At 40.9% G+C, this 15039-nt stretch overlaps 1 long non-coding RNA gene across 2 annotated transcripts; it reads left to right on the top strand.

The window, feature by feature from the left end:
• The first annotated feature begins 1540 nt into the window (after positions 1–1540).
• On the top strand, positions 1541–8125 carry LOC138954407 (uncharacterized). Of its 2 annotated transcripts, XR_011451824.1 has the most exons (5): positions 1541–2111; positions 3714–3935; positions 4540–4688; positions 4872–5002; positions 6063–8125. It is a non-coding gene; the product is annotated as an uncharacterized lncRNA (long non-coding RNA). The 2 variants fall into 2 exon arrangements; XR_011451823.1 differs by lacking the exon at positions 4872–5002.
• Positions 8126–15039: the final 6914 nt, after the last annotated feature.

Here is a 15039-nt window from a genome sequence, read left to right as displayed (position 1 = left end):
CAATCTGCGCTTTCGTAAATTCCGTCACTGTCTTGACGAACTGTGTCATTTTCTTCACCACGATACACAGTTCATTGCGAAGAGCTTCCTCAGTAAATCGTTCAGATTCCACGTACGATTTGTTGTCAAAAAACAACTCAAACGAAAGTTTCAAACTCATCATCCTCCATCTTGCTTGTCGAAGCACCAAAAATGCAAAGTACTGTATCGATGTAAAAACAAAAGCAGAAAACTTCGAGGAAACCAACAAATCGACGAGATAACGGAGGGAAATAAGTCTCGTTCTGGCTCAAGTAAGTTACCGTTAAAAATACCATTATTCTCGCATGCAAATACAAAGGAGAATCGGGTCATTGATACACGTTTAGCGCTAGGGCAGTATCCCCATGCTGGTTGACAGAGGGAAAGAAGGGATGGACGCATAAATTCTCTGCTGGCGTGCTAAAGGCTAAGTAGTTTGCAATTCAAATAAACTAAGCTGTTCATTCATAACACAGTTTTGTCCTTGTGTGTCTGTTTCAATAGTGTTTCTGTGGTGTTCAATCTTCAATGTCGTTTTTCTCAGTTCAGCCATTTTGCCTACGGTTACGTCTTGGGTTACGCGATTTCTCTGGCTGTAATTTAGCTAGAGCAATATTTTCTTTTGTAGTTTGTGCAGAATATAACATTCTGGGGGATTACGAAGGGATTTTGCTGAAATTTTATTATAGTCATATCCAGATTATTTCAAAAAATAATTTCGCAAGCGTTACCCTAAAGTTTGACAGTTGTAACAAAGAAGTGTTCCTAACTCCAAATATAAATATAATAAACAAGATCTGCTTCGTAATCCCCTAGAGCATACCCAGAAGGATAAAATAAAACAATAATTAGAAGTGTGACAATCACATCTGATGAAAATCCGTGTATCTCCTGTACTCCACTTTTGTCTGTATTTTGACTGTTTTTGTCGCGTAAAACAAAAACCAGCAACCGAAAATACAAAAAGTGACTATTCTTTGTCATCATTTGTTTATTTCTTTCATAAAATAACATTCAGACACAATAAAACATTGAAAATTAAAAAAAAGGTAGTGCACTGGCCCACCTCCCCTTAAAAAGCCTGATTTTTCGTTTTCTTCCGGGGGGCTTCGCCCCCCTGGGCCCCCTAAGAGGGCGTTGCCCCTGCACCCCACCAGGGCGTGGGCGGCCCCTGGACCCCGGCCTCATTTTCCTTATTTTTAATTCTGATCAGTTTCACCCATGCAAATGTTCCAAACTAGTTAATAATTTTTTTCTTAACAAATAAACTTAATGCTTGGCTTGTATTTTTGTGGGGGCTTTGTTTGTATTTGTATGAGGAGTATTGTTCACATTGTAATAGTTTTGTTTGGAGTGTTGAGTGTTTGTTTTAGTACGGTATAAGTAACTGTTCTGTTTTGCGGTTTGGGTTGATCAAATTGAAATACTACACATTCACCTGCCAAACTACACATTTGCCTTATTTTCACACCCAAAACTACACATGGTACATTTCAGGGGTAGGCAGGTCTGAGTGTGTGTGTGTGTGTGTGTGTGTGTGTGTGTGTGTGTGTGTGTGTGTGTTTGTCTCTTAGGTGGTTCACAATCGTATTGAACTTTTCGCTTGACATCAAGATTGATTTGGGACACATGGCTGATGCATGTATCTGCCTCCACTTGCCGCAGTGTGTGCCTAAACCTCTCCATCATGTATGAGTTAAACGAATGAAGAGAGACTGAAGCAATAAAACTAACTTGCCTGTGTGAATAGAGCTCAGCAGTAATCAAAAAAAAAAGAAAAAATAGCTGAATTGTAATCAAAAACGTTGTCGGGGTATATTTCGGACATTCCTGTATTTGAAACTTTTCACTTCCGGCGTGCGACGTTTGTGTGTGGTAGGGACTTACTTTGTGACAGATCGTCCAAATGCGCAAGTATAAGAGCTGCGCGTTTTAACGATTCTTGTATTGTATTCTTTGCATCGATCAAACGCGCACACATCGATCGATGTGTGCGCGTTTGATCGATCCACCAAACGCGCAGCGCGATCGCGCAGATCGATCAAACGCGCCTAACAGAAACACCAAAGACTCCAGCCAGGAAACCCCCAGTGAGTAAAAATTGCTGTTATTTGCCCAGTATAGTATGCTATTAGTGATACTGATAGTGATAATATGCTACTTGTAACTCTTTTGTGAGTACCGGTACATGTATACTGGGTGTTTTCTCAGTTTCTGTCCGCTGTCAGTGTGAGATTTATAGTTATATATTATAACCTGTTTTTCTAGTTTCATGGTTTAGCCACGACTCACTTTGAATGAGGGTCATCTGCCAGGCATTTAGCTGATTATCTGATAAGTGATATTTTTTAATTTGCTATTTATAAATTACAGTTACAGTAAACTAACACTGTCGCACAAAGTATGTGACTTTTAAAAAAAGATTTGTTTGAAATCATGTGAGCTCTGTCCACTAGATGATGGAGAAGGGAATTTTTCCAGTTGAGTCTGCAACATGGATTTTTTCTCTCTCGGATAACAAATAGTACAGTATGGTAGGAAAAATTTAGGGTTGGTGTGGCGATAACTTCTTCTTCTGCGTTCGTGGGCTGAAACTCCCATGTACACTCGTGTTTTTACGTGTATGACCGTTTTTACCCCGCCATTTAGGCAGCCACACGCCGCTTTCGGAGGAAGCATGGTGGGTATTTTCGTGTTTCCATAACCCACCGAACTCTGACATGGATTACAGGATCTTTTCCGTGCGCACTTGGTCTTGTGGTTGCGTGTACAGTAGTACCTGCCATATCCGGTCACCCATTAGTCATTGCAAAGGTGACCGCAAATATCAGGTGGCCGTTCATTACAGGCCCCCTCCTCCTCCAAAAAAACCCCCAAAACACGATCAAGTTTTCATGAAGAAAAGAAAGCGATCATCCACGAGCCGCCGATTCATTGTCTCTGTTAGTTTTGCTTTCGTTTATACATCTTAATTATTTGCGTGTTTAACTCGATCGTCCTGGCTAAGCTATTGTTTCGTATGTTTCTATGTGTGTTGTTTGGATTATTATATATGTATTTGAGTGTCAGATAAACAAGTGTTTCAAACTCACATCAGCTGTGATCGATCCGGAAGTGACTGCCGTAAATGTACATGTATGCGCATGTCTGTATTTACAGTTTGCGCATGCGTAAGTATTCACGTCGTCTGCTCGTGCTGTGCCGTCTGTGCACACAACACACACACACACACACACACACACCACAGGCGCTCACCCGCGAAAGTGACAAGTGGCCGTTAAGTGGCCGCTCCTGTCGAGTAAGAGGGGCACCTTAGGGCAAAAATCAGTGACCGTTGACCGCGTCAGACAGGTTAACGGCCATTAAGAGTCAATTATAGAAGGAAAACTCATTAGTCATGGGAAAGCTGGCCGCTCCGGGTAGGTTCACGCCCACGAAAGGGCCGGAAATGGAAGGGACTACTGTACACACGAAGGGGGATAAGTCACTAGCAGGTCTGCACACAAGTTGACCTGGGAGATCGGAAAAATCTCCACTCTTAACCCACCAGGCGGCCGCGGCCGGGATTCGAACCCTCGACCTTCCGATTACGAGGCCGACGTCTTACCACCCCGCCACAGCGCCCGTCGTGTGGCGATAACAATAAAGATATGTCATAGTGACTTGACTAATTGATTTGAATTCTGCTGCAGGTCAGTCGCCCCCCACCTCCTGGTTGCCTACTACAACTTCGAGGAAATACGACAGGACACCCTTCAGCTTGCTGCACCATGGTGTCTCTTGGAGAACAGCAAGGAACAGATACAGGGAATAACCGAAGCCAGCCAAGTGAAACTGTTGTCCTCTACGTTATGATTACGTACTCCAGCAGACATCAACTTGTGGTCGACGTGCGTGGGTTTTGCTCAAAATATGTAAGTATTCGTCAGTGTTTGGCTTCTCGAATTAAGTTTCAACTTAATCTCTGTCTCGAACCACAGGCGGAAGGTATCGTTCACTGGACCACTACTTACATAGAAAGACTATACTGAACGAATCGTCGGTAAGCTTACCACACTGTCATACTGTCATACTCATAGTGATATCACTGATACATTTGTACAGGTAAACATGGCTGTTTGCTGAAAAAATCGTTGTGAAAAATTGTAATGTCTCTGAAGTTTGATTCAGTCCGTCATTCATTTTGATGGGAAGTCAACCCTTGGTGAGGCTAATACTAATATTGTTTTGATCTGTATTCTGCCAGTGCCATTGCCAACTGCCATGGTTGTTCTTGTGGAGTTCTAGAACAAGCTCTGGTTTGAATGACCAGCAGCTACAAAACTTGAAGTCTGACCTGAGGCCAAAAATCCTGGAACGCCGAAGAAGAAGAAGAATGACCAGCTAAAATTAATGCTAATAGTAAATAAGTACATTACTTTTGCATTAGCGGGGTATACAAAATATTTTATTAAAAAAATACCGCATGGTTTTGCTTGATCAAATCATTTATCAGCTAACAATATGCTTTTATTTCAGTTGGACCTGACTTGAGCATGGTTCCGTTGTCTCCGCAACAACAGCTTGATTGAGATACAGGCATGTCCAGTTTTCAGCAAGTGCAGGCTGAGTGTGAAGATCTGATTGCTGATCTAGACACAACATAAGCTGCTTGACACTATTCCAAGGTAAGCGAGAAGCTTTGAAAATAGTTACTTTAATTCAGTAATGCGTAATTATGTATGCAATACTCCTGCTGGTGAGTTCACTACAAACAGGTACTACATTAGAACTAGAAGAATAGGTTCCACAAGAACATTTCTGACTGTTGATGCCACTAAAACTCTCGTTACATCCTGCATTCTGTGTAGATTAGATTACAGCAAATCCCTTCTCCTAGGCTGCCCTGACTCCACTCTCCAACCCTTGCAAAAAGTACAACACTCTGCAGCACTCCTCTCATGAAAGAACTTCACTGGCTTCCTGTGTCTCAACGTATTAGGTATAAAGCTGCCTGCTTCTGCTACAAGATCATCTCTCATTCTCAGAATCGGCACCTGCCTATCTTTCGTAACTGGTCTCCCTCTACACTCCCTCTCGCACCCTTCATTCTTCTGCTGATGCTCGACTTCTCCGTCAAGGTTGCTTTAAACGCAAGGCTCATGGCTTCCGCACGTTTTCATATCATGGCCCTCAGTTATGGAATTCACTCCCCTTTCTATTACGTCACTCTCCATACATGATTTCATCTTTTAAGTCCAATTTGAAAACTCACTTGTTCCAACAACATTACGGATAGTTCCTTAGGCCAAACAAAAAAATAGTCTGTTTACGGTAACATCGGCCCAAAAAATAGGGTCGGTAGGTCGGGATTTTTTTTTTTCTCCAAAAAACATCAAATTATTTTGCCAAAAAACATTGACAAACTTTGTTTTAAAATTTTGATTTTTTTTCTTTTTTTCCCAAATGCCAAAAAAAAGTCTAGGGTCGCGCAAAAAAATAGGGTCGGTCGGGATACCGTAAACAGACTTCTTTTTTTTTTGGCCTTGGCATAGAGTCTGGGGATGTGAGATGTGCATGATGTGTTGTTTGAATCTGACAGTGATTGTATGAATTTTTTATACACGTATTGTTGTCACGCGCTTTGAACTTCTGATAAGGCGCTTTATAAATGCCCGTTATTATTATTATTATTATAAGTAGATACACACTTGTAAACTTATGTTAGTTTTCACACGTGAGCATGAAGTGCCTTTATGAGGAATGTATAGTGGCTTGCAATATTGAATTTGAGGGATGTTTGCAGTTATATAATATATTAGCACAGCTCAGTTTTCTACAGGGTTCCGTGAGAACAGTGAAATTCTCCTTTGAGGACTGAAAAATATCTTGGATAATTGGTCTTAATTGGGGGGGGGGGGGGGGGGGGTAGATTTAAAACATAAGTACATTCACATGTGTTTTTCATTTTCACTGTGTAAAGGTGGGGAGGTCCTTCTCTACTTGTTTCTTTGTTTTCCCATTGACATATATTTTTGTTCTTGTCTATATTTTTTACATAGGTGCTGTCCTCATCCCCAGCCGACTGTTTCCGCTGAAGCCGTGAAGGATGCTTCTTCATGTAGGCGTGGACATCTTTTTCGTCGCCGTGCAAGGCTTCCAGTTCCAGTACCATATAATTTTGTGAATACTCTGGGGACCTGTCATCAACTTTGGAAGGACGCTTTATTTTAACACTTTGTACCCCATCTATGTTGACCAAGATTTTTTAAGCCGAGACCAGCTGTGCTGCAGCAGGTCACTCAGAATTGTAGAAACTGTATCAACAGGCTAGAATCCTGGCGTTAGATCAACGTTACAGGAAGCGACTGAAGCTAACAGTCTAAGCAGGATGCGGATATGTGCCGAATGATAACAGATGCAATGTACATAGTGACTGTGTGTACCTGGGAGACAAGGAGTTAAGACCACATCTGAACTGAGGATTTAGTCTCTCCATAATCAAACGCTGAAGAAGATTTCAGAATGAACTTTGTTAGATAAATTATGGTTGTTATGATCGTCACATTTTAGGTCCCCCCCTTCCCCCCTTTTCAAACTTCCCCGCTTTTCAGACCTTACATTTTTGGATTTTCTGTTCACAACCTGTTGTACATTTACCTACATATTAAGCAGATTTCCTCCTTTTTAAGACCAGCTTATTTTTTTATTCTTGGAGGCCTGAAAAGGGGGTTTGGAAGGACACTGTATTTGTTTGTTCGAAATTCAGAATTCAAATAATTCTTCATCAACGAGTTATTACTGCCTCACCATAGCAGTTAGGCCAGTCTTACTAACTCTTACTTTTATTAATGTGCCGTGATGCAAAGACGTTGAGCAGTTTTCAGATGTTTATGAATCTAGGGCTTTCAAAATTTACTGACATACAATACAATAACTTCATTAATCTCTAAAAGAGAAATTGCATTGCTGAGCTTTTGTGTCCGTAATAATAACATACATAAAACATTCAAAAATAAACATTTGTTCTTTGTCATTCATACATTCTTGTGTTCTTATACATTTCTTCATGTTGGACTCCATGACTCCATGACATCCAAACATGAAGTTCAGTTACCCCTTTTTGAGTCACTTGAGAAAAAGTGACTATGTAATCGGTCAGTGTTAGTCTGTCCGGCCGGCCGGCCGGCCGGCCGGCCGTCCGTAGACACCACCTTAACGTTGGACTTTTCTCGGAAACTATCAAAGCGATCGGGCTCATATTTTGTTTAGTCGTGACCTCCAATGACCTCTACACTTTAACGATGGTCAAAGGAAAAATTAGACATTTTATATCTTTGACAAAGTTCATCGGATGTGATTGAAACTTTGTAGGATTATTCTTTACATCAAAGTATTTACATCTGTAGCCTTTTACGAACGTTATCAGAAAAACAAGGGAGATAACTAGCCTTTTCTGTTCGGCAACACACAACTTAACGTTGGGCTTTTCTCGGAAACTATAAAAGTGACCGGGCTCAAATTTTATGTGAACGTGACTCCCAGTGACCTCTACACTTTGACGTCTGCTTTGGTGACCTTTGACCTTTTTCAAGGTCACAGGTATGTCTTGAAGGAAAAAAATTGAAATATCATATCTCTGAAACTATTCATCGGATTTGATTCAGTTGCTCGATCCATGCAATCTCATTCTTCAGGTATGCATTGTGTTGTGAATAGCAATTTCTTCCTGTCCATCTGATGCCTCATATAATATTCAGAACTGCGAAAGTGACTCGATCGAGCGTTTGCTCTTCTTGTTAACTTTGAAGGTCACATTGTGGGCGAATTTTTAGCAAAAAGTTGGAACATGGTATGACTGTTCTTACTCACAAGGGAAGTGATTTTGTTATTTACTGATTTTCATTTTGTGTGGCCTTCTTTCACCCATTTAATCATTCATAAATGTTCATACCCAAGGGAAGTAATTCACATATCTATGGCCAATGTTTTCACAGGGCATCTATAGTGTGGATGAACACTGTCTCCACTCAAAATAGTCCTTTGCTATTGTACATTGTGAATCAGCATTTTTGTTTTTTTCCTGTTTGAATAAAGTGCAATCATTTTACAACCAAAGTGTTAATGTTAAAGATGTTTACATAATGTGTGAAGGATGATGCATTTGAAAACTAATATTGTTAAATGTAAATTGACCTGTGACAAGTCAGCATAGTGCAATATCCAAGCATGAAACCCGCACACAATTCCCAAACAACATGCTTTCTTTTCCACAAAATTCCATCCAGTGGAAAACAATTATGTGAACGTCATAACATGGTGTTTTTTTTACATTAATAATCAAGCCTTACACCAACTAAAATGGTGTTAATAGGCATTTGAGCAAGCTTTAACACCAACATAACATGGAGTTAATAGGCATTTGAGCAAGCTTTAACACCAACATAACATGGGGTTTTGCATGTTATACCAGCAATAACATGATGTTAATCACATTACAAGCAAGCTGTAACACCACCAAAACAAGCAGTTTTGCAAGTTAAGTCTACGATAACATGATGTTAATCACATTACAAGCAAGCTGTAACACCACCAAAACAAGCAGTTTTGCAAGTTAAGTCTACGATAACATGATGTTAATCACATTACAAGCAAGCTGTAACACCACCAAAACAAGCAGTTTTGCAAGTTAAGTCTACGATAACATGATGTTACTTGGCGTTAAACCAAAGCTTTAATGCCATCAAAACTTGGAATTTTTGCATGTTACAGACATGCTGTAACATGGTTTAACATGATGTTTTGACCGTCGCAAAACGCGCTGAAATTCCAGGCAATTTCGCTGCGATAACTTCAACAAAATCCAATCAAAATCTGGCGTTGTCGTGAACACCAAAATGTGATAAACCCATTGAAACTTGAAGTTTTGTTGGGATTTTGAGTAGTTTTGTAAGATACAAAACGCCACTTTTCGCCCAGTGTCTGGTGCAATCTGAGCCAAGAAACTTCCCCTAATACAGCTTCCAAAAAGTAAATTTAAGAAGTCAAATTTGGATCAAAACAAGGACAATTGATTGATCTGGTGCACCCTGAGCCAACAAATTACCCAACTACTTTCCACAACCGTCACTTAGAAGACAAAGGCCGGATCCTCGGGGGGGGGGGGGGGGGGGGGTCCGGGGGCAATGTTGATAAAAAAAGAAGGAAAATGGAGCAACGTGGTGCACTCTGAACCATCAGTTTCTTTTATTCTCAATTGTATTTTATGTTTTATTTACACAAACAAAATAGGCTGGGGGTGGGGGGGGGGGGGCGAAAACCCCGGAAACCCCCCTTGGATCCGCCCCTGGGAGGTATAGATGTCCAGCTCAAGTGAGCGTCATGTACGTGTTTTCCTCGCAGCTCTGCTCCATGGTGAAAGGTACCAAGTACAGGCCTGCACATACAATCACATTTATGTTGAATGCTTGTCATAACGTTTGCTTTTTATCACGGCTAGATCTAAGCAATGAAGAGTGAACGACCAATGAAAATATTTGTTTTGCTGGCATATTTGGAGACTCATCTAGCAATGCACAAAGCTTAGTATACGCTTTTATGTTCATTTACTTGCAATATTATTACCAGGACGAAGTGCTGTCTGGCTTTCTGTCTTTTTCGTTTGAACTGCTTTGGTACCTGACACCAGAGAAGGGACAAGGGACCCCTTGTCATTAACATTGGGGGTCCCGGGACCCTCTAGGTGGAGCGACTGTTTGAAGACCTGTCCCACTCAGCACGGAGGGCAGCAAGACTGCTGGTTTGTGGTGTATGTGCAAGTGGGAGGATCGTTTAATCCCATATGAAAGTGTGGTGAAATATTCAGTGATTTTAAAGAGTGTTTTCACGGAAAATAACACATCTTTAAGGAACACGAACCAGTTCACAACCCAGTCCCAGTTGTTTACAGTTAATCAACCAATCTATGCATCCATCCATCCTTCAACCAATCCATCATCCATGTTTGTATTAATCCATCCATCAAGCCATCCATTATTTCACCCATCCATCAATCCATCCATCCGTTAATCAATATATCCATCCAGTAATCCATCCATTATTTCATCCTTACATTATTTCACCCATCCCTCCATTCACTCAATAATTTAAACATCCATCTATCCATCCATCCATCCATCCATCCATGTACATACTGTTGTCAAAAGCTCCACGCGGAATTGGCAGTTCTTCATACTCGTTTGACGTCGACGAAAGGCACCTTTCCCTCGCCCCATCCCGCCCTGATCTTAACACAGCAGTGTTATCAGCCACGTCGATGGGCAGAGGAGGGACAGATTCTTGCAGTGATCTTTTTGCTGAAAAATAAAGTGAGCGTGTTATAAACACAATGTCAATGAGAATGATTCGTTCGTGTTAAACATGGTTTTGATGAAATACAAGAAACTAGGTTACGTATGTGAACCAGCTTCCCTTAATTATTGTGTTTGGGAATGTATATCCTGGAACGAAAAACTCTTGTTTCGTGAACCAAATTTCAACAGAACGATCTGAAAGGTGGTTCTCTATTAAACTATAAAAGCGTATCTCTGTCTCTCTCTTTATCTCTCCTACCATAATACTCACACGCACGTATTCATGCATGCATACACAAGCACACACACACACACACACACACACACACACACACAAACACACGTGCACGCACGCACAAACACACGCACATAGAGATAAAGACACACACACACACACACACACACACACACACACACACACACGCGCGCGCGCGCGCGCACGCGCGCACACACAATGAACAACTCGTGGTTATCACGCTTCACACAACAGGAATCCGAAACATTTACAAATAATAATGATCTTTATCAAAACAGCAAAACAGACGCATGGAAGAGGTACGCAGGAATGAAACCTACCGCACCAAAACAAGCTTTAAATATAATGTGCCCCTTGTGCAACATATTCAAAATAAGTATCATACGAAAAAAAGTTACGGTATTTATGAAAATGTGTTTGTATAGTTCAACTCTATCACTTATTGGCATACCACCAATATATACTGTTCAGAGATGACAGACACCTGCACCATAGCATGCATATAGACAAACAAACAACATTGTGATTAGTGCTATATGTACAGATAGGAAACATTTGGCATTTTAGTGGCAATTAAAGTATATAATGTTTTCACAAAAAAAACTCGCGCAGAGATGCTTAAAAACCAGCAGACACTTGGCAGGAAGATACCCAGTGTCTGCATTTTAAGGCCGGTGTCGATGGTCAAGATCTACGTGTGTAGCCCAAGTTGTCGAGAGCTCTGAACAGCGACCTGTTTCCAGGCTTGTTTCCTGTTTGTGGTGGCTGTTTAAATATAAGCACGTGTGTTGAGCGTATGCGTGGGGAATACGCCCCACCTGCCAGTTATGCATGCATGCCTTGTAAAGGAACAGGAAGATTTTCTTGGGATGATGTCAGTGGATATATATGTGCCAACTATCCTTACACGGATCAGAACACGAGATACAGACGATGCTTTATTTTGCCGCTGTGGAGCGCCAGGGCTGGTGGACACGTGACACATCAGCTGTAGACTTAGCTTGGTGTGGTAACACGGGCGCAGTGGCGTGGTGGTAAGACGTCGGCCTCCTAATCGGGAGGTCGTGAGTTCGAATCCCGGTCGCTGCCGCCTGGTGGAGATTTCTCCCATCTCCCAGGTCAACTTATGTGCAGACCTGCTAGTGACTTAAACCCTTTCGTGTGTACACGCAAGCACAAGACCAAGTGCGCACGGAAAAGATCCTGTAATCCATGTCGGAGTTCGGTGGGTTATGCAAACACGAAAATACCCAGCATGCCTACTCACCAAAAGCAGAATGAGCTGACTATGCTCTCAGAGTATAGTGTGGGGAACCCAAATGGGCAAACGAGCTCACACGTAACCAGAAAATTCTGGAACGCAGAAGAAGAAGAAGAAGGTGTGGCCACGATGTGTGTTTAGTGAAGGCAGTGAACCATGAGCAGGACATCTCTACTTGCTCTGCTGAGGTCAGCATGGCTGGCAACTTACCAAAGTACACCCCCCCCCACCTCCAACTCCCCACATACATACTGTATAATGTGTGTGTGTGTATGTGTGTGTGTGGGTGTGGGTGTGTGTGTGTGCGAAAGCGTGCGTGTATGTGTGTGTGTATGTGTATGTGTGTGCATGTATGAGTGTGTGTGTGTGTGTATGTGTATGTGTGTGTGTGTGTGTGTGTGTGTGTCGTTGTGTATGCGTGTGTGTGTGTGTGTGTGTGTGTGTGTGTGTGTGTGTGTGTGTGTGTGTGTGTGTGTGTGTATGTGTATGTGTATGTGTTATTTGATCTCCCGGATAGCAGATGAAAGTCATCAATGGTGTTTAGAGTAACCTCGATTTTGATCAGCGGCATCCTTCAGGACATGTTAAACGGAAGTATCCTAACTTTGTGATCACAAACTCATCTTTGCTTTGACTTTCACGTGTCCTGCTTTGGCTGTTGCACAAGTGTACGCGAAATAAGTACGCTTAAAAATGAATTAAATCACACGAAATAAAAATGTTCTCTAATTTGTGAACACATCACTTAATAATTGCCTGATCCATGAACATTACTGTTGGATTTGAGTCTAACCAGTACTCTTGTATAATTATTAGTGAGAGAATAACTGGCTGACTATAAACCAATGAGATTTTGAGTGCATGAACATTAAAGAGTATGTGTAATTTTACCTGGAACAAGAGCGTATTTCGACAATACATTGGTAGCTGCCGTATGTTGGGATTTATTTTGATGTGTTTTGAAAACAATAGTGTGCAGTACTGTTGCTTACAGATCATTCAACTCCATGCAAAAAAAGGACACGCACATAGGATAAATATATATATATATATATATATATATATATATATATATATATATATATATATCCCATGACCTCCCTTCTTTGTCTCTGTTACTTCAGTATGGGTATATATGTTGTATTTTTATAGCTCAATAAATACATCATGGACTCCAAAAAATATATGATAGTGCAGATTCCGATTTGGGCAAAGGACTACTTTCCTCCCGACCTTTGACCTCGCGCCGAACAATGTGACACATTTGTATGAAGTTCTAAAATCGTATTGCACGGCTCAGAAAACCATATCAGTTGCACGCAAAAATGAATCTCAGAACTGATCTGATGTATGAGATGCAATAAGCAAAAGTTTCTTTCATTATGAAAGCAATGCAGGTCGAAAAAACCAACATTCAACTTACAAGATAACCAGATGCTAGCGAACCAAAACAAAACACGAGTACCCTCCCCTTGCATCGTTAGCAGACGACTTTTGAGAATCTGTCGGTAGTGTGTTTTGGTGTGCGCCTTCAGCTATCAAACATCGGCTGTTTCACGTGTTTTGCGAGCAAGTCTACTCTTTTGCCTGGCTCTGCAGTAAGTCCACATATTTTTCCGTAATCCAGTCATATTCCTTCAAAATGCAATCAATCGGCGGTGACAGACGTGTCGGTCGCGTTTTCCTCACACCGGGCCATACCAGTTTAAGTTCATCCATGCAAACACACTCGCAAAACAGTTTATCACGTAGATACATTTCAAATAGGGAGCAAATGGTTAAATCTAAACCTACATATTTGTTCCCTAAAATTTGCTTCTCTGTCAATAAGCCTAATTACACACGTTCGAGAAAAACAACGTGGAATCGATTCTGAATCGAGTAAGCCAAATGGGTCCCAAACCCGTTTCGCCCGTTCTGCCGACCTGAAACGCAAAACAAAAGAATTGTGCGCTTCAACTAAATTAATTTCTATTCGACTTCATTACTTTCTTGCAACTTATGAACCTTTACTTAAAGCTTTTAAATGGTCTGAAAGTAGTGTTACCGCGTACTTATCGATGCACTCATTCGTTTTATTTTTTCAGCGACGGTCACTTAGTTTAAGGTTGCAAAAGGGCTAAGTCTCGCTGGCAACAGTTTTACCCTGCACAGATCGCAACAGTGCCGCTAGTAGTCTACACTTTGTGTTTGATGGTAGAATGGGATATACAGATTACAACACTCGTGGTTTTTTATATGGCTTGTATTTCAGTCAAGACCCAGCGGGAATATCAATCGAGAGCCACTCGCCAGAGGCTCGTGTCTCCCGATGATATTCATCCGCTGGGTCTTGACTGAAATACAAGCCATATAAAAAACCACTCGTGTTGTAACCTATACATATATATATATTATATATATATATATATATATATAGTATACTTACAGGTGGTATAAGTCCCCATCGGGAGCCCGGACCCCCCTTTTTATAACATTTTGAGCATACGTCTCCCGGAGATCGGGGGACCTAAGGTAAATACGAATTTGAAAGCGGGAGAAGGGAGAAGGGAGGTAATCATTGCGTTACTATAAGCAAGACATCATAAAGTGTACTGTCTCCCTTTACTAGGATTAAAAATATCTGCGTTTGAGATTTAATCTAAATTGAAGTTTGTAGTCAATATGTACATTATGTAAAAAAGGGAATTTATGGATCCCACACCTTTTTATTCCAAATCTCAAAAACATTGAGTCATATTTAAAAAAAATCAGGGTTAAGCTTTTAACCTACAATCTAAAGAACTAATCCAAAACAAATCTGTTTGAGTCCTCATTCGGTGCAAGATTAAAAATTTTGAAGATATATACGGCTTAATTTTGCTCGACCCTGCAACCGGGAAAATGGCGTCCAACTCATTCAGACATGCGGTAAGTCATTTTTGCTTTCTTTGATTTGTTCTTTATCTAACTTATTATCAAGTATTATTTCTTTCTTGTACTACTATTTGACTTGTTGTCAATTGTGTGCTTTGCTGGGAAGAATGGTAATAACATTACATAGGGTTACAAGATTTACTTGAAGTTACAGCAAGTACTGAGTAGCGAACTTGCATGCGCACGTGTTTCCAGAAATCGGGGAACTCGACTCGAAACTTTTGAACATATTAAACCATTTTTCTGACACTAGT

This window comes from Littorina saxatilis, unplaced genomic scaffold (genome assembly GCF_037325665.1).
Source record: "Littorina saxatilis isolate snail1 unplaced genomic scaffold, US_GU_Lsax_2.0 scaffold_2220, whole genome shotgun sequence".
NCBI classification, from domain to species: domain Eukaryota; kingdom Metazoa; phylum Mollusca; class Gastropoda; order Littorinimorpha; family Littorinidae; genus Littorina; species Littorina saxatilis.
The sequence above is the reverse complement of the archived record's forward strand: the minus strand, read 5'-3'. Positions and strand labels throughout refer to the sequence as shown.